Raw genomic sequence first — 25,715 nt, forward strand, 5'->3', positions numbered from 1 at the left:
CACCAGCTCTAGGCCAAGGTTGTCCACTACATCCTCTCCCTAATAGTGGACCTCCAGATGTCACTGGACTGTGAACTCCCACCTGAGCCAGGTAGCACTGCCAGTGGCAGAGATTGTTGTAGTCCAGGAACACCAGGTCAGAGAAGTCTGGTGTCCTCTTGATCCTTCCTTCCTTCCTTCCTTCCTTCCTTCCTTCCTTCCTTCCTTCCTTCCTTCCTTCCTCTAAAACTCAGGCAAGGTGGGCTCCAGTGTTGTTCGAAAACAGCTGGGAGAAGGGAGTCTAAACCTATCTGCCATGGCATTTACATGATCGGACTCCCCCCACCCAAACTGCTAGGACCCCAAGCAGAAAAGGGTACTGGTATTGTGCCTACAAACCCCCCCACCTCCACTGCTGATAGTCGCAGGAGCTCACAGCAGCTTCAGCAGGTGGGTGGGTGAGTGATTCTGATCGGAAAGTCAGTGCAGGGAGATAGTATCAACCCCCATCACCAGCGCCACTTTTCTCATTGAGACTGGAGCCTCCCCTGACTGCTTTTTGATTGTATGCATGTGGGGAGGACCAGTGCCAGGAGATCCAATCAGGAATCTCCTGTATCTCATCTATCTGAACCAGGGATGGGGAATCTCAGGCCTGATTGTAGCCCTCCACCCTCCCTTCTCTCCTGCCCTTGGGGTTCTGCCAAGGCCACATCTTTCGCCAGCCCTTCTCAAGGGCTTTTGTCTGGCTGGGGCGGTGTCAAAATAATGTGTCCCGATTGCCTGGACAGGGGATGCAGAGGTCTATGTGTGGATATATAGAAACTTAGGGCCTTTGGATAGCAGCTAGCCAGCTGTGCGAAGGTAAGAGTTCCATTTGTTGCTTCACCTACTTTTGCCTGTAGCCACACTTACTTTTGTATTTGGCCCCTGACCCCCCCATACACCCCGCAAGCTGGAAAAGTGACCTCACCTGTGAGCTTAAGATATTAGGTCTCTTTCCTTCCTCTCCCTTGAGATCTAAATTTGGCCGACTGCAAAACGTTTTGCAGTCCTCACAATCACCTCTCTGGGATGCATCCGACCTGCCGCACGACTGCTGCAGGAAGCAGGATTGGATGCCTTTGACCACCAGGGGAAGTAGGAAGACTCTGGGTTCATAGACTCATAGAATTGTAAAGTAGAAAGGGACCTGAGGACCATCTAATCCAGCCTTTCTCAACCTGTGGGTCCCCAGATGTTGTTGAACTACAACTCCCATCACCGCTAGCTAGCAAGGCCAGAGCTCAGGGATGATGGGAGTTGTAGTCCAACAACATCTGGGGACCCACAGGTTGAGAACTGCTGAGCAGTGCAGGAATATGCAGCTAGCCCATACAGCACCATGTTCTAACCAACAGAGCTTTTGTACCTAAGCTTGATGGTTTTGCTATTCTCCTGTTTTGAAACTTGACACTGCTCCTGTTTCCATGTTCTCAGCCCACATGGCTCATGTGCCAGACATCTGGTGACTGAGATCTCCAGTTCCTATAGAACTGGAATCGGGATGCCTGCAGTAGCCCACCCACCCCCCTGCTTTTGTTCCGTGGTTTCTTTGGATTGTAGGCTCATGTCCCACGGATTGCATCATTTTCACTTGTGTTATTCTGAAAAGCACCTTGTGCTTTGCTCCTGTAGCAAACCATCATTATTACATTAAATCATGAGAGTCGTGTGGCATAGTGACTATAGTGGCACTTGTGCTCTGCTGACCACATGTATGGGTGATTGCAATGCGCTCAGCCTTTGAAAACAGTCTGGAAACAGCTGCAACTAGGACAGAATTGCAGCAACTATGATGTTACCTGAAGGTCCTGCACTGGCAGCGTGAACTACTAGCTTGCAGATTCAAGGATCTGGTAATGATTTTAAAAAGGTAAAGGTACCCCTGCCTGTACGGGCCAGTCTTGACAGACTCTAGGGTTGTGCGCTCATCTCACTCTATAGGCCAGGAGCCAGCGCTGTCCGCAGATACTTCCGGGTCACGTGGCCAGCGTGACAAGCTGCATCTGGCGAGCCAGAGCAGCACACGGAACGCCGTTTACCTTCCTGCTGGTAAGCGGTCCCTATTTATCTACTTGCACCCGGGGTGCTTTTGAACTGCTAGGTGGGCAGGCGCTGGGACCGAACGAAGGGAGCGCACCTCGCCACGGGAATTCGAACCGCCGACCATGCAATCGGCAAGCCTAGGCGCTGAGGCTTTTAGCCACAGCACCACCCGCGTCCCTCTAATGATTTATAAAGCCCAAAATGGCTTAGGGCCCAACTATCCACAGGAACTCCCACCCAAAACCAGCTGACCCATTCCGTGAGATAATAATAATAATTTTTTATTTATATGCTGGGCGGCTTCCAGCAAAATATTCAAAAACACAATAAAACATCAAAGATTAAAAAACTTCCCAGATGTCTTCTAAAAGTCAGATAGCTGTTTATATGCTTGACATCTGCTGGGAGGGCGTTCCACAGGGAGGGCGCCACTACCGAGAAGGCCCTCTGCCTGCTTCCTTGTAACTTCACTTATTGCAGTGAGGGAACCGCCAGAAGGCCCTCGGAGCTGGACCTCAGTGTCTGGGCTAAACAATGGGGGTGGAGGCGCTCCTTCGGGAACATGGGACCATGTATGGTTGAGGAACAGCAAATGAGGCAGGTTTGTCTTAAAATGCAAAGTGAATTTGAGAGCTGATGGGTTTCAGTGGCTAGAGGTTTGAGCTAAGTCCTCTTAAACCAGGGTTCAAATCCCCACTCATTTATGAAGCTCGCTGGGTGAGCCTCGTAGCTTAACCTACCTCACGGGGTTGGGGAGAGAGAATAAAAAAATCTGCTGCCACCTTGAGATCCTTGGAGTAAAGCCAGTTTGGATGGCTTTAAATTAGGACAAGAAAAGCTCACAGAGGATAATGCTATCAATGGCTAGTAGTCGTGATGGCTAAGCTTTGCCTCCACAGTTGGAGGCAGAAATGGTTCTGAATGCCAGGTGCTGGAAGAGTGTTGCTCTTGTGCTTGAACCCTGCTTGCACAATTCCCACAGGCATCACTTTGGCCACTGTGAGAACAGGATGCTGTCCTATATAGGCTACTGGCCTGATTCAGCACACTCTTCTTATGCTGTTGGATGGGACAGAACTCAAATAAATGAATAAATTTTGTTGTTTAGTTGTGTCTGACTCTTCGTGTCCCCATGGACCAGAGCTTGCCAGGCACCCCTGTCTTCCACTGCCTCCAGCAGTTTGGTCAAACTCATGCTAGTAGCTTTGAGAACACTGTCCAGCCATCTTGTCCCCTTCTCCTTGTGCCCTCCATCTTTCCCAGCATCAGGGTCTTTTCCAGGGAGTCTTCTCTTCTCATGAGGTGGCCAAAGTCTTGGAGCCTCAGCTTCAGAACCTGTCCTTCCAGTGAGCACTCAGGGCTGATTTCCTTAAGAATGGATAAGTTTGATCTTCTTGCGGTCCGTGATTGTTATTTTATAAATATTGTGATTTTGCATGTGTGCTTATTTACCGGGACATTTTGCTGTTTATCTTGAGCTGTACGCACCCTGTGCTCTTAGGAGGACGGGTGATGAATAAATGTAATAAACAAACAGAAGGGCTGATGAGGGTTGGAGAGAGAGCCGGGTTCCAGTTCCTTCTCACCAGGGGTGTAGCTAGCTGCTCTGGGGGGGGCGATCCGTGCACGGGGGCAGTGAGGGAATCTGCCTAGGGGGGCAGTGCAGCGAGCTGACCATTGAGTCCGCCTGGCAGACGCAAGCCCCATGCTGCTGTTTTGGGCAGCGCAGGGCCCCAACCACTGTGTCACTCCCAGAAGAGAAGTGTGGCTCAGGCACACTGCAGGCCAGGCCCCGCGGTAAGTGCCGCCCCCCGCGGTATGCCATTTTGTCACTTCCTCAGGAATGACACCTGGGGCGGGCCGCACCCCCCCACCCCTTCCTACGCCCCTGCTTCTCACTCACTGACCATATTCCAAGCACTTTCTCTCACCCTATTGCAGCCTTCCCCTACCTAGTACACTCTGGATGTTTTTGGACTACATCTCCCACCTCTCCAACACAGAACACCTATGTTCCGGCTGTGGCTGATGGGATTTGTAGTCTTTAAAATGCCTGGCAAGGGTGTCAGGTTGGGAAAAGCCTGCCTTGAGGTACCTTGCAGTTTTTTTGTATGACTAGAAACAGGAAGGTGGGATCATCAATTTCTTTGCAGGAAGACGAAGGCTCAGAAAGAATGACTTTGATTACACAAAAGTTTAGAAGCCGGACATATTTTGTGGGAGCTTGCTGGGGAAGCTGGGTGCACTGCCAGTGAACACACGGACCCTGTTCTGACTAGTGTGTTGCAGCTGCCACTTTTGGGGGCACCAGAGGGAACTGGGCACCTGGGTTTCTGCACTCTGAATTACACTCCCCCCCCCCGGGTTAAAAACGATGTGAGGAGGGCAACCCCCTCTGCTCTGTGTGGGTCATGGTAGGAAATGGCCAGAATGGTTGAAGGCTATTCCTCCTCAGTCGGTAGAGCATGAGACTCTTAAGGTTGTGGGTTCGAGGCCCCACATTGGACCAAAGATTCCTGCATGCCCGGGGGGGGGGTGCGCACTAGATGACCCTGGGGGTCCCTTCCAGCTCTGTGATTTCAACCTCTGTCGTTCAGTCCTTCCTGATGCCCAGCAGCTACCCATGGGAAATCCGGTGCCCTCGGCTCTCATATGCCAGCGGGCTGCGCGCATGACTCCCGCCCCCAACCACCACGCAGGGACCCCCACCCCCAAAAAGCTCCCCCCTCCTCCGCCTGCTGTGTCAGTCTCTGCCTGGGCTGCAGCTGCGCGCAGTTAGGAGAATCTCCCGGAGTGGAGGGACAAGGATGCTTCCCTCTCCCCCAGGCCCCTTCCCTCCCCCATTTTGGTCCTCCCTCTCCCCCATCGCAACCCCCCATCCCCCCCCAACGCACACTCCCACGCAGCTCCCACCTCCCTAAGCCAGACCTCTCTCATTCAAGCTTTCACACCACTCTGCTCATTCAACCGCCGTGGCTTTGTTGTGCGTGCGTGGGATTACATTTCAGAGAGGAGGGATGGCTGTGGCCAAATTAGACTGATGGAGGGCAAACCCCCCAACTTCCTCCTCCTCCTCCTCTTGCTTTTTTAAAAATTCCTCCTCCTCCTCCTCTTCTTTTTGGCCTCCCCTTCCTTACTGCGGAGGGTGTTTCCTTCCCTCTCTCCCATTTCATATTTTAAATCTGTAGCTTTTCTTGACCCTGCGTGATGGCGCTTTTATGCTTCGTAGGCTGCCTCTGTTTCTGATTGCTATTCCTGGCACACACACACACGGATCACAAACATCACACACCGGCGACAAGGCTGCCACCCACTCACAACACAAAACAAGAAGGGGGGGGGGAGAGAGAGAGAGAGGGGGGAAAAATCTGCCACCGCTGGTCCCTCAATCTCCTGTGATGTCTTTATAGTGCCACCGAGAGAGGGACCCTGAAACCACTCCCTCCCTGTCCTCTCCCCTCCTTTTCCCCCACCTCTCCCTCATCTCCATCAGCACAGTCTCCCCCCACCCTTTTAGCAGCCCGCAGCCAACCAATCAGCCCCCCCACCACACACACACACACACACAGCCCTTCCTCTTCCACACACATGTTCACCATTCCTACCCCTGGCATTAAATTTTCAAACTGCAGGCTCCGGGGCCGTTCCTAATTACCTCCTATCCCCTAGTGGTCTATGAATAATGACTACTGAAGGAGCTCAAAGAGGTTGCTAAGAAGAGAGAGAGAGAGAAAAAGGGGGGAACAAAAAAATAAAAACAACAAAAAAGAATTGTGCTATATACATGTTTTTCTCCCCACGTTTTTCCCCCCTCCTAAAGGATCTAAATCTGTGACCACTCTGCTCTGGGAGGACGGCAAGGGAAAAGAGCGAGGGAGCGCCAAAGAGGAGACGGAAGAGGAGAAGAGGAGAGCTTGCAGGTAGGGCGAAAGGAGATCTTTCTTTGGGGTGCTTTGATGTCTCTTTGGTGGGGGGCTGCGCGCTGGCCGCTCATTCATCAGCTCCCTTCGCCTTCTTTCCCACCCAGCCCCTGTCCCCTGCCCTCCCTCTCCCCTTGGTTTTATGTTTCTTGCTTACGCCATTTGTGCTTTGGGGAGATTGCGGGGGGGGGGGGGAGCGCTTCAGAGACAGCCGCGTTGGTCTTTCGGCTTTGGCAGAGTTGGTGAGTGTGCATTGTGTCCCCTCCAAGTGGATTGTTTGAAAAGGGCTTCTGGATTTTCCTTCCTTCCTTCCTTCCTTCCTTCCTTCCTTCCTTCCTTCTTTTCTTTCGTGTGTTCGTTTGTTCTTTCTAAATCTGGTTGGACGCACAAGTGCAGGTGTGAAAAAGAAGTTTGGTTTTGGGGAGGGGTGCTTCTTTTCTTATGCGGGGGGTGGCGGAGATGTTCGGTGTCTCTGGAGAGTGGCTTTTTTTTTAAAAAAAAAGGAAGTTCAAAGAATGCTAAATTGGTGGCGAGGCTGAGATTGAAGGTTATTTTGGATGATGCCTTCGCAAGGTCTCAGTAAAGTTGTCGGATGGAGACCCAGCATCCCATTATCTCTCGCCAGTGTTTCCATGCGTGGCTTTGATCGATGTGTTTCCCCATTGGTTCCTTTTCCCAGAGAATCAGTCTCTCCTCTGAGCTAGGAAGACCATAAATTGTAGCTAGCATTTGTACTGTACAGCTGTGATGGTTCATTTGGAAATCCCCCCAGGGTGGGGGGGCATGCTGGGAGAGAGAGAGAGAGAGAAAGAGAGAGAGAGAGAGATTTTCTCGAGGTCTCCCTGGGGTTCTCTTTTTCCCATGACAAATGTCTTGCCCCCTCCCGACACAAACCGCCCACTGACACGATTATTATTTTTTAATAAATAAATGGGCTCTCCAGAGCCTCAAGGAAGCGTCGCCAGCCTACAAAAGAGCCTCCGTGATCTTCCTTCCTTTTTTTTTCTTTTTCTGCTGCTGTTGCTGTTGCAGAAAATGAAAAGGAAGAAACTGGAAATGTATGCAGGGTGTTGAAGTATTGTTGCAGGAGGAGAGCAGGGAATCGGCTAGAGCCAAACTGCCAGCCAGCCAGCCTATGACATAGCAGCAGGATGCCGTCCACCCTCTGCCATTGAAGAGCTACTCAGAGCAGGCAATTGTGTGTGTTTGGCGCAGGTGTGGTGGCCGAGATCCACAAAAAGCCTCCACTCCAGAGCAACCCTATTAAAACCAACAAAGCGAGGCGACCCGGATGGGAGCAGATAGGTTTGTTGCACCTGTGTCGCTGTGTGCGGATGGGCGCATCAGTGCACTTGGAATTCACCCTGCAAATACTGAACCTTTTTAAAAAACAAAATAAAATGAAGCACAAATGTAAATCCATCTATGGAAAGGTGCAGAAAACGCACCGTTCAGGGAGGCAGCACGGCAAAGGTGCGGGACGAAACTTTGTGGCATGCACAAATCGTCGCAATGAAGGGTTTGTGACAAAGGAGGCAGGTGGGCAGGTTTCAGAATGAGGAAAGGAAGGCAAAGCTGCAGTGTTTGGCGTAGTGGACAGACTGCTGTTTGTAGGCCAGCTGTGTGCAGTTAGGTGGGGGAAAGAGGCTCTTTGCTCCAGGTTTAGCCCAGCAGCAGCCTCTTTTTAATAGCAGTCAGACAGATGCCTCCAGGAAGCCCACAAGGCAGGGATCGCACAAGTGGCCTTTCTTGGTTGTTTTGACCTCAGCCCCTGGGGTTCAGAGATAGACTGCCTCTGAACATGGCAGTTCTATCTCTTGCTATCAAGGTTAATAGCTGCCTCCTGCTATTGTGTTTCAGATTGCATGTGGTTATTCTTCAGGGAGCATATAATTTCTGAGTGCTGCAAGGCATGGAAAAAGTAAAGTCCACAAACGCTCTGAAAGCACACTGTTTGTTTTCGGTTTGTTTGAGGGGTGGGTTTGTTTTCGTCTTTTGCAATTTAATCGTGGATATACTGGCCTTTGGACCTTAAATTGAACCTACCCTTTCTCATACACTTAAACCCAAAACAGCCTTTGACTTTAGACCTGGGGCCAAAAAGATGCAAATCTCTTGCTAAATCCCTGCCAAGCCACAAAACAGGATGTCACAGTTTTAATATTATGCAGTTAGATAGGTTTAAAAATCTTGCTGATATCTCTTACTTCAGGGAGCTCATGGGTAATGTACGTGCATACTGGGTCAGTCCATGTTGAGCTTCACAACAACCCTGTAAGGTAGGTTAGGCTGAAAGAGCAAGAAACAGACAGCCCCAAGGCTACCCAACGGAGTTTCACGGAGTGAGGATCTGAACCCAAGGAGCGCAGTTCAGTTTGCTATGGCTGCTACAATGGCTTTGGCAAAAAAGAAAACCCTTTTGTAGCCCTACCTGGAGCAGCTACAGGATCGAACCTGTGACCTTCTGCACGCAAGAAACATGCTCCACCACTGAGCTACAGCCCTTCCTTGACGTATTGTAACTGCATATGTTGATGGTGTTCGTCGTCCATAGCTCTGGGAGGCTGTTGAGCATCACAGGTTCCAGATTCCACCCTTGTAGCATAAACCCCAGTTCCATATTGTTTGCCCTAAACTGGAATCATCACATGCACCTCCCATGTTACTGTTTCCTCAAACTGCCCTGAACTTGGGGTCCGTTTGACCCCCAATACCTGATGAGCAACCCCCCCAACCCACTCTCCCCGTTTATTTATTTTAATGACGTTGTTTGTTGTTGTTTCGTAGGGAAGCAGAAGTCCAGAATGGCAGGGGAGGCGGGGAGAGGACTGTGGGGGCGGAGAGTCGATTTAAATTGGGCTTAATGGATTCCCAAGGCAGCTTTTCGAGATGAAAGTCAAAATAAGACTGAATCTCAGCAGACCCGTCTCTTGCATTAAAGATGCTGCTCTCCTCGTCTTAGCTCCTCTTCCCTCCCCCTTCCTCCTTTTCTTCTTTTTAAAGGGGGAAGAGGGAGGGGGGAAGATTTCTGTGTTATGTGCACAGACGACAGAGTGGAGTTTTCTAGTCTTATAATGAGGACCCTAATTGAAGAGCGTAACCCTCGTGGGATCTGCATTCACTGACGGCTGTGTCTCTCACTCCTACTGGACTGTGGCTTTCTGTCTGGGGCGGAGCAGGCCGGTGGTCAGTGTGCAAGACTCAAAAGGTACGGGGGTTTAAACAGTGCTATCTCTATTATTGTTATTTAACGTACTTCTATCCCGGCTCTCTCCCAAATTGGGATTTTAAGGCAGCTGGTTTAAAATTTAAAAATGCAATCTAATGAAAACAAGCTAGTGAACAAACCATAATTCAAAGGCATCAGAGCACATTTGAAACCCAGTTTGCCCTGATAGGGGGACAGCGAGTCTGCACCTTAGTTTCCAAAGGCATCTCTGAACGGGAGAGTCCTAGCTAGCTGGCGGAAGGATTGCGGAGAGGGAACCGGTCTAGCCTCTCTTGGGAGGGAATCTCACCATCTGGGGGTAGCCAAAAAAAAAAGCTGCCTCTTGTGTCACCACCAAGCATTGCTCTCACGTTGATGGGACCTAGAGAAGGCCTTAAATGGCAATACCTGAAGGACCACCTCTCCCCACATAAACCAACCCAGACTCTGCATTCATCACCTGAGGCCCTTCTTCATGTTCCTCCTCCCTGTGAAGTCCAGAGGGCGGCAACAAAAGAACAGGGCCTTCTGTGCAGTGGCTCCCCATTAGCATTAAGACTAAAACCTGGATGTTATTTTGGGGGGAGATCATCTGGAAAGACCCTTGTGTGACCAGATAGTTGCCGTATCCATTCCCTGAGAAGAGACGGGGCAATTCACGGTGCAATTCCCAATCCCTCTTTTGCAAATCTGATTTCCAATAAAGCAGTGTTTGACGCAGAGAAGAATCCCAGCATCCAGTGGCTTCACAATTCTCTGAAATGTGTTATTAAAAACGTTTGTACCTTGCCTTTTCGGCGTGCGGGTCTAACGGAGGCAGCCCACAAACCAATAATTGAAATTCAGAAGCAAACACAGATGAAAAACGTAACCAAACAGATAGCATCGGAACCAGGCAGCTGGGAAAGGGCAAAAACAAGGAGATACACAATAAATAGCCAGGCAGTGGAAACAACATAAGCCGCCCTCCATCCCCCCCACCTCGGACATAACAAGAGGCCTCAAAAGGTGCTCTGGAAAAGAATCACCTTTAAAAAACAGCTTGGGTGGCCTGTTCCCAGGCAACCGTTAGCCGTAACCCAGGCAGCAGGGGAGATCAGAGAAGGACTCTGGAAAATGTTGAAGCAGGTAATGCCAGTAAACATGAGCCAGTGGTGTGATGTAGCAGTTAAAAAAGCCAACGCAATCTGGACTTGCATGTAACAACAACAATTTATTTATACTCCGCCCATCTGGCTGGGTTTCCCCAGCCACTCTGGGCAGCTCCCAACAGAATATTAAAAACACGATAAAACCTCAAACATTAAAAACTTCCCTGTGCAGGGCTGCCTTCAGATGTCTTCTAAATGTTGTGTAGTTCTTTATCTCTTTGACATCTAATGTGGTGGCGTTCCACAGGGCTGGTGCCACCACCAAGAAAGCCCTCTGCCTGGTTCCCTGTAATCTCACTTCTCGCAGCGAGAGAACCGCCAGAAGGCCCTTGGTGCTGGACCTCCGTGTCTGGGCTGAATGATGGAGGTGGAGACGCTCCTTCAGGTATACTGGGCTGAGGCCGTTTAGGGCTTTCAAGGTCAGCACCAACACTTTGAATGGTGCTCAGAAACGAAGTGGTAGGTGCACTCTGCTCTTTGCTGCTCAGACCACATCTGGAGTTCTAGGCACCACATTTTAAGAAAGACACTGGCAAACCAGAGCACCGTCCGGAGGAGGTGCGCTCTGTAAGCCAGATTCTACAAGGGATGGTTGTAAGAGCTGGGTGTGCTTAGCCTGCAGAAGAGAAGATTATGGAAGCTGTCCTCAGAGATCCGACGGGCTGCTGCGCGGGTGATGGAGCAGACTGGTTCTCTGTAGATTCAGGATCGGAACCGATGGCTGCAAAAGGCAGGAAATGGAATTTTGGCTCATGTTCAGAGAAACCTCCCGGCGGGGAAAGCTCTTTGGCAAATGCTGAGCTCTCGGCTGGAGGTATAGGGTAGCAGAGGACGGGCAGCCAGGGGTGCTGTAGCGCAGTCGCCTTTTGCCTTGCAAAACCTGCATTGAGTCAGGGATTGGAGTTGATGACCTTCGAGGTCCCTTCCACTTTTGTGGCCCAATGATTTTAGACGGGAGAAGGCAGTTGTTGAGGCACCCTGGGCTCTGGCGGATTGCAGGGTAGCCGCAGAACGAGAACAGATGCTCCGACTGCTCACTGTTTACCAGCAACAGTCCCTATTTTCGGAGCCCTGTACTCTATTTTTGCCTTTGTAAGAAGGAAGGCCTTGTTAACACTGTGTTGTACTCATTAGAGTGAGTTGCTAGAGCTCTCGTTCTTCGAGATTCAGCACCCTCCCCAGGGTTACGTTTCGGAAGAGACGGGTGTTTCTTGAACTTGGTGCATGTCCCCCAAGGGATCTGAAGAAGCCAGGAGAATTAAGAAGTGGCTAGGAGGTCAAGTTTGCATGCAGCATACCCCTCAACGCTTTGAAACCAAAATCCGGGACGCCATCTTCCCAGACGCCATCTTCCTGGTTTTTTTATCGCGATGGCACAGTGGCCATTTTAGTTGCTGTGATCTTGCACGATTTCGCGCTGGAGTTCCCCCCAAAAAACCCTATTTTGGGGGGCACAGCGCCCCAAAATGTGCATTTTGGAGTGGCACGCGAGATTGTGCCTCCCCATGTTTTCTGAGGGGAAATGGTGTCACGAAATTGTGCGAGATCGCAGCAGCCAAAATGGCCGCTGTTCTCTTGCAAGAAAAAAGGGATGTCTCAGTTTTTTCGGGACACTTGCAGGGTACGCATGCAGAGGCCTCAGATTGCACCCCTGTCAGCATGTCCAGGTAGGGGATAGGGAAGGCCCTTGCTTGGCACTATGGAGAGCTGCTGCCAGTCAGAGTAGACGATACTGAGCTAGATGGACTGCTGTGGTAAAAGACAGCATGTTTAAAAGCAACTCTTCATTCAGGACCATGAGGACTAGCATCTTACTTAAAGGAAGGGCTATACCTGAGTAGTAGCTGACTTTGGTGTAAAGCAGCTCCCTGTATTCCTATTTGCATCTGGAGGAAGTTCCATGTTTATGGTGCCACCACTGAAAAGGCCCCATGTCTTGTGTGAGCAATGGAGAGAGCAGGACCTCCGAGGCCACTTTTCATGAACAACAGGTTTGTAAAGGAGAAGACCGCTTCTGAGAACTTCTTTCTTCCACTCCGTCTTCTTGTGGCCATGCAGGGTGGCTGGTCAGATTTTGCTTGTCCTGTGAAGTGCAGCAGGGTTGTGTGGATGCTGAGATTGTGTCAGTGCAAAGAAAAAGCAATTATGGTCCTGGGTACAGAGATCATCTACCTTCCTGAGAACCACAGCCCTCCTCCTCCTCTTCATCTTCTTCTTCCTCCTCCTCCTTATTCTCCTTCTCCTCCTTTTTTAAAGCACAAGTTTCTAGCCCACATGGATGGCTGGGTAGATACGTGGGCAAAACCGACTGAAGCCTGGAGTAAGGCCTGGAAAAGATTGCTTGACAAGAGCAACTCCAGCACCTTTCCCCCTCTTTGTGAGGGGCAAAACCGGAATGAACTATGTGAAATAAGCAACAATGGAAATGTATCGTGTTTGCCTCCTTTCTACAAATTGCAGAAATGGGTTTGCCTTGGACTGCCTGGGTCTGGGCATTTGTGTTGTTTTTATGCAGAGCTCTAGCTGTGACCTTTCCAAGTTGAGACCGTCTCCCTGTCCCTCCCTCCCTCCCCTCGCCTGCTGTTCCGCAGCTGTAATTAAAACTTGGCCAAGAAGACCCTTAGCCATCTTTTGCAGGCAGAGCTGGCATCAGGACTTTGAGAATTAGGTTGGATAAGGCACCACCATTGGTCCCCTTAAATAAGAAGGGGCGGGGGGGGGGGCCGTTAGATGCAAAAAGCAAGGGACTGCCCCAGAATCCTTTGGTGAGATCACTCATGCAAGTGAGTCAAGCTACATTATTTATTCATTTTCTCAAGCTATAGTCCGCTTAATATTATAATAAAACATTTGAAAGCAGTTTATAAAAAGAGGTTGCATGCTCTTCTAAGGCCTTCTCAGAGCAGAACCGTTGAAGTTAATGGTCGCAGCTGATTTAAATTCATTAATTACCCTGAATAGGACAATTCCTTTCATGGAGGTTGTGGGAACACTGCAAGATAGCTCAGTTGGCTAGATCGTTGTGCTGACAACGCCAAGGTTGCAGGTTCGATTCCCGTATGGGGCAGCTGTATATTCCTGCATTGCAGGAGGTTGAACAAGATAATTCTCGGGGTCCTCTCCAACTCTGCAACCCTATGAAATAAGGGTTGAATCCAGACACTTGGAATGCCAGGTTAAGTGCAGGGGGATGAGAGGAACATTGTTCGAAACTAGCCGGGTGCGTTTTGCTACTAGCGCGGGTCCTATTGCAACTTCGTGGATATTTCTAGGTGCCAGTTTGATGACCACCGTCTTAAAACCTCTTCCTTAGTCCATAGTTAATACCATTTCCATTTTCCTTTTGTGTGTTCCTCCTTCTTGCATACTGGGATAAGCATACTCTTGTAAGACCAAGCTACAGTCAAGCAATGTAGTTGAGAACATAGCATCATGGAATCTGTTGGAACAAACAATCATTCCGTTGTGGTGACCGTAACCCAGGTTTAAGGTGGCATTTGGCGCCTAGCTTATATATCAGACCTCACCTGGAGTACTGTGTCCAGTTCTGGGCACCACAGTTCAAGAAGGACACTGACAAACTGGAATGTGTCCAAAGGAGGGCAACCAAAATGGTCAAAGGCCTGGAAACGATGCCTTATGAGGAACGGCTAAGGGAGCTGGGCATGTTTAGCCTGGAGAAGAGGAGGTTAAGGGGTGATATGATAGCCATGTTCAAGTATATAAAAGGATGTCACATAGAGGAGGGAGAAAGGTTGTTTTCTGCTGCTCCAGAGAAGCGGACACGGAGCAATGGATCCAAACTACAAGAAAGAAGATTCCACCTAAACATTAGGAAGAACTTCCTGACAGTAAGAGCTGTTCGACAGTGGAATTTGCTGCCAAGGAGTGTGGTGGAGTCTCCTTCTTTGGAGGTCTTTAAGCAGAGGCTTGACAACCATATGTCAGGAGTGCTCTGATGGTGTTTCCTGCTTGGCAGGGGGTTGGACTCGATGGCCCTTGTGGTCTCTTCCAACTCTATGATTCTATGATTCTATCTGAGTTTCTAACCCTGGAGAGGAGGGGAGAGACACCAGCAATGAGCCATGCCACTGCACTGGGCCCATACGACGCAGGGCACAGAGGCACCAGCTTATGCTCAGGGATTTCTCCTCCACCAGCTGCCACCACTGACCAGGGGCTGCTTCCCCACTCCTTCCCCTTCGCAGCAGAAGGGGATAGTACCGGTCACTGAAGTCAAGACGCTCTTGGCTCTGCACTCAGCCTCCTCTGCCACTTTTGAACGTTGGGGGGGCCCTCCCCCAAAATATGGGACGCGGGTGGCGCTGTGGGTTAAACCACAGAGCCTAGGGCTTGCCGATCGGAAGGTCGGCAGTTCGAATCCCTGTGACGGGGTGAGCTCCCAGCTCGGTCCCTGCTCCTGCCAACCTAGCAGTTCAAAAGCACGTCAAAGTGCAAGTAGATAAACAGGTACTGCTGTGGCGGGAAGGTAAATGGTGTTTCCGTGCGCTGCTCTGGTTCGCCAGAAGCGGCTTAGTCATGCTGGCCACATGACCCGGAAGCTGTACGCCGGCTCCCTCGGCCAGTAAAGCGAGATGGGCGCCGCAACCCCCGAGTCGGCCACGACTGGACCTAACGGTCAGGGGTCCCTTTACCTTTACCCCCAAAATATTGGGGGGGGGGTGCGAAAGAGCTCGGCCCCTAGAAGATGGTGCCCCTGGCCAAGTGTTGGCTCTGATCATTGCATGCCAGGCTAAGAAAAGAGGAACGGGTTTCTAGCGAGTGATCTGAGCCTTTTACCGCCCCTTTAGAGGAATGCGTATTGACAATGACAATGAAGGTACAGCCGTATGTGATTGATTCTCCCGCCCCCATTCCATTACAAGGTATCAGGAGAACCTACAGTGGTAGAGAGGGGTTTAATTTCAGGCACCGTTGCACTGAATAAGAATAGGGCTTGGCGCCTTTCATCCGGAGATCCCAGGATGTGGCGGGACCTGATCCATGCAGAGCGTATCGGCAGAGCTGGCCGTTCTGTCGGGGGACAAGGGCCTTGCTCCAAGCCAGCTGTTTTGATGAAGGAGGCCACACCAAAGGGGAAAGACCCACTCAAGGGGTCTCCTTCCTTCCTTCCTTCCTTCCTTCCTTCCTTCCTTCCTTCCTTCCTTCCTTCCTTCCTTCCTTCCTTCCCACTAACCTGTCCTCGTCGCCCCTCCCAGGAAATGTCACCCCTGTGAAATAGCCCTGCACCATCAGCCTCCAAAGCAATCCATTGATTGAATTTACATGCAGGTGCCTTTTCGAAATATTGGAACCATTGTCGCTTAAAATCTAATAGCCTCCCTTTAGGAAAAGCTGTAGCTGAGTGCACCTAGAAGGCCACAGGTTTGATCCCTGGTTTGGCCAATAAGGGCTGAGAATGTCGCTTGTCCTGGAGAGCCTCTGCCAGTCCGAGTGGACAATATAGGCTTGGCATAAGGCCCCCATCTGCGCTATGCATTTAAAACATACCTCCAACATGTTGGGTCCCAAAACCGGGATGTGCATCTTCCCATCCGTGGTCCTGCACAAGTCATGTGACCCATGCAAGACCACGGAGCTCAAAAGACACACTTTGGGGGGGGGCCTGGGGGTAGCAAAATCACAACACCCAAAATGGGACACTACAGGGTATGATTTAAAGCAGTAACAGGCCACTTTAAACAGTCCTATGTCCCACTCCCACCCCCAAAGAATCCTGGGAAGTGTAGTTTGCTAAGGATGCTGAGAGTTTCTTGGAAACCCCGACTCCCCTCACAGAGCTGCGGTTCCCATAGTAGTCAATCCCCAGGGAACTCTGGGAATTGTATCTGTCTGAGGGGGCCATAGCCAACCGCAGCCTCCAGGGCTTAGGTGGTGAGCGGTGTCTTTCCCAGCCCTCTTATCCTACATGAAATCCTTTTAACTGGAGGCGCTGCTGATTAACATAGAACTGCAGAGTTCAGAGAGACCCCCAATTCTCGTCAGATGGCCACTCAATCTCTGCTTAAAAACTTCCACCGAAGGGAGTCCGCCATCTTCTGAGGTGGTCTGTTCCAAAGCCAAACAAGCCTTTGCCCTCAGAAAGTTATTCCTGATTTTTCGTCAGAATCTCCCTTTTTTTTGCCCTTTGAATCTACTAGTTTGGGCCCTGCAGAGCAGCCGAAAACCAGCTTGCTCCATCTTCCATGTGGCAGCCCTCTTGATATTTCAAGGCGGCTATCACATCACAGGAGAGCTTTTTGCATGCAGAGCTGGTCTCTGCCACTTAGCTGGTCTCCCTCCCCTGTCAGGGAGTGACGGCCAGCCTTTCCCCTCTACTCTAGGAGGAGGGGGGGGGGAACCCTCCAATTCTCCTGTAAATGATCATCATTAAAATCCTCCTGCCTCCGATTTATTTTCCTTTCCATCTGGCTCGGAAGCAAGCAGGCCGAGGAGAGACACACACACACAGACAGACACAGGCGCTATCTATCTCTTTCTGCTGCGCACCAAAGGGAAATGAGCGAGGGCAAGGAAGAGGGGGAGGGTTTTTTTCCACGGCAGGCAATCCATCAATCCTCGGTTGTCAGACGGGGGCCTTTGGAGTTCTCTGCGCCAGGCTGTTCTCCTTTCCAGGAGGCGTCCCTCTCCTTGCCCAGCTCCTCAGAAAAAGGAGGTCGAGAGAGGGAGGCTGGCTTTCTGCTTTACGGCATACTTGAACTTCTCGCAGGCCAGCCTTTCAGAGCGCCGCTGGGTTCTGGCAGCCAGAGCTGCCTGGGAAACGTCAGCCCGTGTGTGGGTCTGCTTGTTAGTAGGGCCAGCATTTGCAGAGAGGACCCCTTTCCCCAGTGCTCAGGATGGGGGCGAAGTTTGGAAACAGCAACAGCATCACCATCTTGTTGCTGTTTTGAAAAACAAGGAGCTTTTAACTCAGCGTGCACATGGACCCTCCGCCTGGTTTCTCCTCCCTGAATAGTTATCGTCCTGGCTGTGCCAGCAGAAGCAGTACCACTCTATTGCCTCTTTACACAGGCAGCTTTCAACTCACGCTGGTCCCTGTCTCTGGATAATCACTGTCCTGATGGGAGACACCCGGTTAAAATATTGCCAGTGTGCATTGCTTACACTGTCCTTCTCTGGGGCTCAGCTCCCTTGCGAGGGTCAGTTGCATCTCAGAATGGGGGACCAACTCACCTGGTTGTGTTAAAAATTGTGACTTAAATGGGCTCTCTCTGGCCCCATTATTAGATTAATAAAGTACGTTTTGCAAGTGTAGGATGGCTAAAGGGTTTCTGGATAGCAGAGTTATTCCAGTAAATATAATGCATGGAAGGCACTTAGAAACCCTGGCAGTGCATTATATTTGTCTCTGCATTTATATCTCCTGTTAGCTATCTATCTATCCATCTACCGGTATCCATCCATCTGGGATGGATGGATGGATGATAGCGAACCCGTGGCACTTCATTTGTTGTTGGACTACATTTCCCAGCAACCACAGCAAGTTTGGCCAATGGTCAGAGATAATGGGAGATGGAGTCCACCACAGCTGAAGGGTCACTGGTATTTAGTGTGTGTGTGTGTGTGTGTGTGTGTGTGTGTGTGTGTTACTTTTCAGGGGCTGCTAAAAACGTTATTGTACTGGCAACTCTATCCAAATACGTATTTTAGTTTATTCTATTGGTATTTTCTTTATTAAAAGATCAGTTATTAACTTTGTATTTTATTGACAATCTGAATGCTGGTTTTGATTTTAAAAGACTGCTTAGAGGTTCTAGATGTACAAGCAGCATATCAGTTTTGTTAAATGAAACAAAAATGTGTGTGTGTATGTGTATATGCACAATGGGGAATCTGTGGCCCTACAGATATTGTGTATGCATGTATGTATGTATAGAAAGTATATGCATGTGTATATATAGTATACAATTTATATATAGTGCGTGTAGAATATATATTACACACACACACACACACACACACACACACACATATATCCCAGTGTTCTAGTGTGACTGACATGTGGAGTATACCCAAATTATCACCTCACCCCCTGCATGTAACATACTGTTTTAGCTGACAAGTGCAGCTGTTCCTGTAACCTTTCAAGATAACGACAAAGAGGTATTTAGGGGGGTCCCGGGAGAAATGTGTCCCCCCACCAACACAAGCACCATAATTTGGTCTGTGTGGAACTATGGGATGCCAATATTCTTTGCTGTGAAAGCGGTGGTGTCCGTTTAGAGATCTCTGTGCCTGTAGCCTTTCTTGTCTGTCCCCCCGTGAGCCTCTCTGGGTTGTTCAGTTTAAGGTTGCCAGTTGTCGGCCTAGAGATGCTTCCGGTCCCTTTTGTCAAAAAACTTCTGAAGACTAAGAACATAAGGAAAAGCCTGAGGGATCTCACCAAAGGTCCGTCTTGCCCGGTGTCCTGTTCCCCAGAGGACGTTGGCAAGGTAAGAAGAGATGCAGTTGTCTTCTGCCCTTCAAGTTTTGGTGCTGACCTTTAAAGCCCTAAACGGCCTCGGTCCAGTATACCTGAAGGAGCGTCTCCACCTCCATCACTCTGCCTGGACACTGAGATCCAGCGCCGAGGGCCTTCTGGCGGTTCCCTCACTGCGAGAAGCCAAGTAACAGGGAACCAGGCAGAGGGCCTTCTCGGTAGTGGCACCCGCCCTGTGGAACACCCTCCCACCAGATGCCAAAGAGAAAAATAACTACCAAACTTTTAGAAGACATCTGAAGGCAGCCCTCTTTAGGGAAGCTTTTAATGTTTAATAGGTTATTGTATTTTAGTGTTCTGTTGGCAGCCACCCAGAGTGGCTGGGGAAACCCAGCCAGATGTGCGGGGTATAAATTATTATTATTATTATTATTATTATTATTATTATTATTATTATTCCCATTCCTCCATACCTCGTCGCCAGTGCTCTTTGCCCTATCACTGGGAGGTGAATAGTAGCCCTGTTTGCTAACAACGAGAAGGGGTGCAGGACAAGAGGAATGGGTTCATGGGGGCCTGGAGCATAGAGAGGCCCGCAAAGCACCCTTTCTCCCCTTCTGTGTGATTTGTGCTGCTGCTGATAGTCAGGATGGGATCTGTGCTAGCCTGCTTTCAATACCTTTTGGGCCTGCTAGTTCCTGGGAACCACAGGAGGGGAGAACATCGCGGGAGGCAGGGACGGCCACCAACTTTGGTTGGCTTTAAAAGAGGAGTAGACAAATCTGTGCAGGAGAGGGCTACCAAGGCCTAGTAGCCACAGGAAGGGAGAGCGCTCTCGTGCTTGAACGACAGGGTGCTGGACTAAATGAGAGCTGTCGGAACAGGACCCAGTTCACCCAAAAAGTGTGGTCAAACAGGAACCGATATCTTCTCTGCACACTGGAGCTTGCTATCTACTGTGTGTGTGTCCGTCTCATCTGGTCTGTGTTCCTGAGCATATGTAGAGAGCCTCATATGCATACGCAGAAAACTACCTGGTTTTTCTTTAAGGGTTTGACAAATTCTTCATGGAGGATAGGTCTATCTATAGCCATATTATAAAAACCAATATTTAACTTCAAAAATTGGGGCTTGAGTTTGCTTCCCCACCTCTTCCCTCACATCTCTTTTTCCTTTTTTAGATTGTCAGCCTGTTGGCGGGGACAGTCTTGTTTTAACCGATTGCATGTTAGCCAGTCTGGGAGACTTTCCAGCTGTAGAACAGCATACAAATACTCGAAATAAATAAATATTAACCATGACAGCTAAATAGAATAAATAGAACCTCCATTTCCAGAGGCAATATACCTTTGAGCACAGATGATAGGAAGTATCAACAGAGGAAGGCTATTGGCGTTGTGCTTCTTGCCTGTGAGCTGTCCAGAGAGGGGACATCTAGCTGGTCGCTGTAGTGTAGTTGATGGACCTTTGGTTTGCATCCCCCGAGCTCACCTTTTTATTCATGGTGTGTTGTGTTGCTGGGAATCATCTCTGGTTTTCTAGCTCCTTTCCTTCCTTGTTGGTACATAACCCAGCACATAACCCTGATTACAGGATTCATGTTTTGGGATGGGTAGTAGCGGCTGTCGCAAAGAAGCCCAAGCTGAAATTAAAGCCTGGCCATGATGATGGCCGTTCTGTTATTTTAGGTGCAAAGGGGATGTTGCATTGTAGGACCAGATTGCAGGATGTATTGCGCTCTTTGCTCCGGTGGGGACCAGCGAATGCAGTCTGGTACATTCCTAGAGAAGGGGAAGTTGAGATGTGTTGTAGGTGTGTGGGGAGGGAGGGGCTGTATCTCAATTTACAGTCATACCTTGGATCTCAAATGCCCTGGCTCCCAAACAATTGATACCCGGAAGTGAGTGTTCCGGTTTTCGAACAGTTTTCGGAAGCCGAATGTCTGGCATGGTCCTGCATCCAATGGGAAGCTGTGCCTTGGTTTTTGAAAGTTTCCAGGAGTTGAATGGACTCCCGGGACACATTCTGTTCAAGAACCAAGGTACGACTGTATTTGGAACAAGATTGGAGAGTTGTGCCTTCCTGTATCACCCGGAAACAGAAGGGTTGCAAACACCACTTCTGAAAAAAAACTGTGGCTGGCCCCTGGCTTAGCACTATGTGCAAACACAACCAATAGCCGCCAGCTTCATAAGTCCGTGATTCTCAAATTGTGTTTATGCACAATTTGGAAACATGAACCACCATGTTGGATGTGCCCATTGCTCGCTGCTTCTTGGGGCGGCACTGATTTCCCACCCCCATGCTCAAAATAGCAGAATCACAAGGGAGGAAAGGTGTACTCAGGTTTAGCAAAAGGGAAACCTGTTGATTTTGATTTCTCTCAGGGCTCATCCACACTTCCTCTCATGTTGCTGCTTTCACCTGAGGAAAACTGCTCTTTAGCGCTCAGTTGGAACCCATGGAGAGAGCCCACTAAACGAAACTCCAGCCCAAGAGTCTGTTCAGCTGCCTCAGCTTTTGAAGCTGGAGTCAGTCCGGGCCCCGCTGTCCCAGGCCAGGTGGGAAAAGGCCAGCAAGGCACAGAGCAGGTCTTCCGGGATTCACAGCCAAGATGGTAGGCTGGTTCCTCGGCATTTAGAATCACAGAATTGTAGAATTGGTGATCTAGTCCAACCCCTTGCAATGCAGGAATCTCAGCTAGAGCATCCATGACAGAGGGCCATCCAATCACTGCTTAAAAACCTCCAGTGAAGGAGAGCCCACAACCTCCTGAGGGAATCCATTCTACAGTGGTACCTCGGGTTACATACGCTTCAGGTTACAGACCCAGAAATAGTACCTCGGGTTAAGAACTTTGCTTCAGAATGAGAACAGAAATCGTGTTCCGGTGGCGCAGCAGCAGCAGGAGGCCCCATTAGCTAAAGTGGTGCTTCAGGTTAAGAACAGTTTCAGGTTAAGAACGGACCTCCGGAACGAATTAAGCACATAACCAGAGGTACCACTGTATTGTCAAACTGCTCTTGCTGTCAAAATGTTCTTCCTGATGTTTAGTCGGAATCTTGTTTCTTGTAACTTGAAGCCATTGGTTCGCGTCCTGCCCTCTGGAGCAGGAGAGAACAAGCTTGCTCCATCTTCCATGTGGCAGCCCTTGAGGTGTTTGAATTTAGAGTCTAAAAACAAGAGTTTGAATTGAGCCCAGAAGCACATTGGCACCACTTAATATGCGAAGGCGGCATAATATGGACCAGGGTTAGCAAATGTTGTGCCCTCCAGATGTTGCCGGGTGGACTACAACTAACCCTGGTCCCAGCCACCATGGCTAGTGGTTGGGAAGATGGGCGTTGTAGTCCATCAACATATGGACATTGCCAAATTGGCTCCCCCTAGTATCATGGAATTGTAGAGTTGGAAGGACCCCAAGGCTCATCCAGTCCAACCCCTTGCTCCTGGTGTCAATCAGTTATCAGTGTTCCTGGATTGTCTTCAAGGGAGCCCCATGCAGAGTGCATTGTTGTAGCCCAGCCGGGAGGTGACCTTCCCTATAAGTAACAGAAATCTGGGGAACCGTAAGCTAAGAGAGATCGGAGATGCGATCCGGCCAAAGGCATCTCCTTAAATCCTCGTAGCTGGCAGGGGCTGGGAGATTGCGCAAATGCAACACTTCATGTCCTCTGGGAGCAGGAACTCAGCCACAAATGAAACCCTGGATAGATATCATTATTTCTCTCTCTCTCTTTCTCCGTTGGCAAGGGAAAGATGATACAGAGGCATTGCCAGCTGTGGGAGGCGTAAACAAGAAGATGAGAGAGGAGGGGTGGGGAGGGAAGATGGTTCAAGGCAAGAAGGAACCAGGGTATCGGGAGGAACAGAGAGATTGATGAGGACGTGAGGACTCCGGAGCAAGAGAACCCTCCAGGACGACGGGAGCTCGCCAGTCGGCAAGGGAGATAAGGCTTGCAGAGTCATTCAGAGCAGTGAGAACCTGTAGGATATGGTTGCTTTTCCAAGAGGGGTGGCAAATCTCTGCAGCAATTGGTGGGGGGGGGGGAGTGAGCTCCGATAGCACTGAGCCCCCTCTCCATCTTCTTCTCTTCCCCCTCCCCCTTCTGAGTCTGAGCCCAGACATTGGCGCTATGAGGACCAAGGATCATTAGCTGGAAATGAGCAGATGAGCTGCTTTCTTAAAAGGATTGTCTGATTCCTCTATTGATCCGCTTGATTTAGAAGGTGGAGCGGGTCAGAGGGTCATAAATTATCATTTGGAAGCGGGGGGGTGGGGGTGGCAGCCAGCGGCAAGGGGGAAAGGAAGGCGGTGCCTGCGGTTTAGCTGCAGGGGCGAGGGATCCATCTGGGAAGTTCGGAGGCAGCGGCTTTGTCCAATTCAAGCCTGACAAGGACTGGGAAACCTGTTTGAAGAACCAGCTTGGCAAAGTTCTCCCCAAGGGAGCCAAAGAAAGCTTTGCTGCCTTCAGTTCCCCTTGAGTAAGCTCTTATGTTTCCCTTTCAGATAGGTGAAGGGACAGAAGGGCAGAGCACTTGCCTGGGCAGTGTTTTCTGGGGTGCCCATGGAACAGCAGAGCGGAGGGTCTGTGATGCAGCAGTAGAACACCTGCTTTGCATGCAGAACGTCCCGGGTCCAACCTCCGGCCTCTCCAGATAGAATGTGGTGGGGGATCTTTGTCTGTGTCCCTGTCAGAACAGACAGTGCTGGGCTAGGCAGATGAAGAGGTGGACCTGCTATCGGATTATATACCAAGTCAGATTAACAAGAGGCCATATGATAACCGGGACGCGGGTGGCACTGTGGGTTAAAACACAGAGCCTAGGGCTTGCTGATCAGAAGGTCGGTGGTTCGAATCCCCACGATGGGGTGAGCTCCCGTTGCTCAGTCCCTGCTCCTGCCCACCTAGCAGTTCGAAAGCACAAAAGTGCAAGTAGATAACTGGGTACTGCTCCAGCGGGAAGGTAAACAGCGTTTCCATGCGCTGCTCTGGTTCTCAAAAGCGGCTTAGTCATGCTGGCCACATGACCCAGAAGCTGTACGCTGGCTCCCTCGGCCAATAAAGCAAGAGAGTCGGCCACGAGTGGACCTAATGGTCAGGGGTCCTTTACCTTTATATGATACCCATCATCCAATCTCTGAAGGCCTTTCATCTAGCTCAAGGGTGGGGAACTCAGATGTGGCACTCCAATTCTTTCTATCTGGCCTTCAGAATCTTCCCTGGGCAACAGACCCCAGTAGCCCTACCTCCTGCCCTCCTTGAGAGTTTTTGCCTGGCTAGAAGGTGCCTCTTACTTGTCTGGATGGAGAATAGAGAGAGACGTGTAGAAACTAGCCTACCATAGAGAGGTAATATTTACATGTGTTGCTCCTCCCACTTTTGCCTCTGGCCCCGCCCACCGCTGGCACATGGCCCTCTGAAGGTCATCCAGATGAGAATGTGGCCCTCAGGCTGAAGAATGTTTCCTTGTCCCTGATATAGATGTTGGAGCAAATCTGTTTTCTGCTGCTGCAGAAGGCAGGACCCAAATCAGCGGGCTCCAAATGACAAGAAAGGGGATTTTGACCCAATATCATGAAAATCTGAAGATGTTCCTGATGGCTGTTTGGCAGAGGAACTGTGGTTGGTGGAGAAGGCTACCTGAAAGGTGGTGGGCTCTCCTTAGTCAGAAGCTGCACAGCTGCCTCTAAGGGATGTGGTCACAGTCAATTTCCTGCAACGGCCTGGGGTTTGGCTAAACCAGTGTTTCTCAAACTCAGGTCTCCAACTGCTGTTGGACTATATCTCCCATCATCTCTAGCTAGCAGGACCAGTGGACAGGGATCATGGGAGATGTAGTCCACCCAAGTTTGAGACACACTGGACTAGACAATGTCCCTCCAGCTCTATGATTCCACGTTTCATTGTATGTTGAATACAAAAGGTCTCTAAGGCAAAGGTAGGGGAACCAGTGGCTCTCTAGATATTGTTTAACTCCAGCTCCCACCAGCCCCAGCTAGCCTGGGCAATCAGAGACAATGGGAGTTGTAGTCTAGCACTTTATGGAGGGCACCAGGTTCCCACACCTGCAAGAGACATTTGCGTGCACTTTCTTCGGGGAGTGGGGGCACTCTGCAGTTTGCTACCACTCAGTGAGTCCAAAGGTCTCTGGGCAGCCCAGGACCAAAGCCTTCTGAGCAGCGCTTGACATGATAAGCATTATCGAAAGCACCATCGTTCAGGATTCCCCCTGGATGATTTTAGCACATCAGCCACAGATGGGGAGGCAGCGAGCCTCTGGAACGCCCCCTCCGGAGACATTTTGCAGCTTGCGAAGCGGGGAGTGAAACATTTTTGCCCCCTTTCCCCATCCCAACTCGAAACCTGGAGCCTTGCCTGCAATTATTCCTCTTCCTTAATTGAAAACGTTGGCCTCTGCGATTTGCTGGAGCTGGCGAGGGACGGGCGCGAACGAAGGAACGTGACACCATCGGAGCACCGCGTAATGGGCCAAGAGGGAGCCTCGATTTATGGATTCCACAGGTTGGCAAATGATCTCATAACTCACGCGAGGGCACAGCCGCAGCGGGATCAGTCAGCAGACGCTTCTCCCCACTGCCACCGCCCGCCTGCTGCTTCGAGGCTACAGGGGGGCGGGCGGGCGGGAGAGAGCCGGGGCGGGGTAAGATTTCCTCCCCTGCTGGCGCTGATGGGTTCTTGACGTGCAATCCTTTCATGAGAATTATTACTCTTATTACAAACGCGCCCTCTTCAAAACGTTTCGGAGCAGGATCTATATATCTGTGCCTATCTACCCTTGGCAAGGAGGGCCAATTAAGTAGAATTACAATCAGGAGTGGGCTCGCGACGCCACCTTTGAGGCATCCCGCAGTCAGCTGTCTCTGGGCAGGACTGATAAGGTGCAATCAAGACATATAAATGAGG

The 25,715-nt window shown here is 50.2% G+C and overlaps 1 protein-coding gene across 1 annotated transcript in view; it reads left to right on the plus strand.

Annotated features, from left to right (window-relative positions):
- RAI1 (retinoic acid induced 1) overlaps positions 1-25,715 on the plus strand; it is a 214,109-nt gene that overhangs the window by 64,254 nt on the left and 124,140 nt on the right. Inside the window, exon 2 of the mRNA XM_081889058.1 lies at positions 5,888-5,987. The gene's annotated coding sequence lies outside the window, so the exon portion shown is untranslated. The remainder of the gene's footprint in view (positions 1-5,887; positions 5,988-25,715) is intronic.

The sequence above is a fragment of the Podarcis melisellensis genome, assembly GCF_964234715.1.
Source record: "Podarcis melisellensis genome assembly, chromosome: 14".
NCBI lineage: Eukaryota > Metazoa > Chordata > Lepidosauria > Squamata > Lacertidae > Podarcis > Podarcis melisellensis.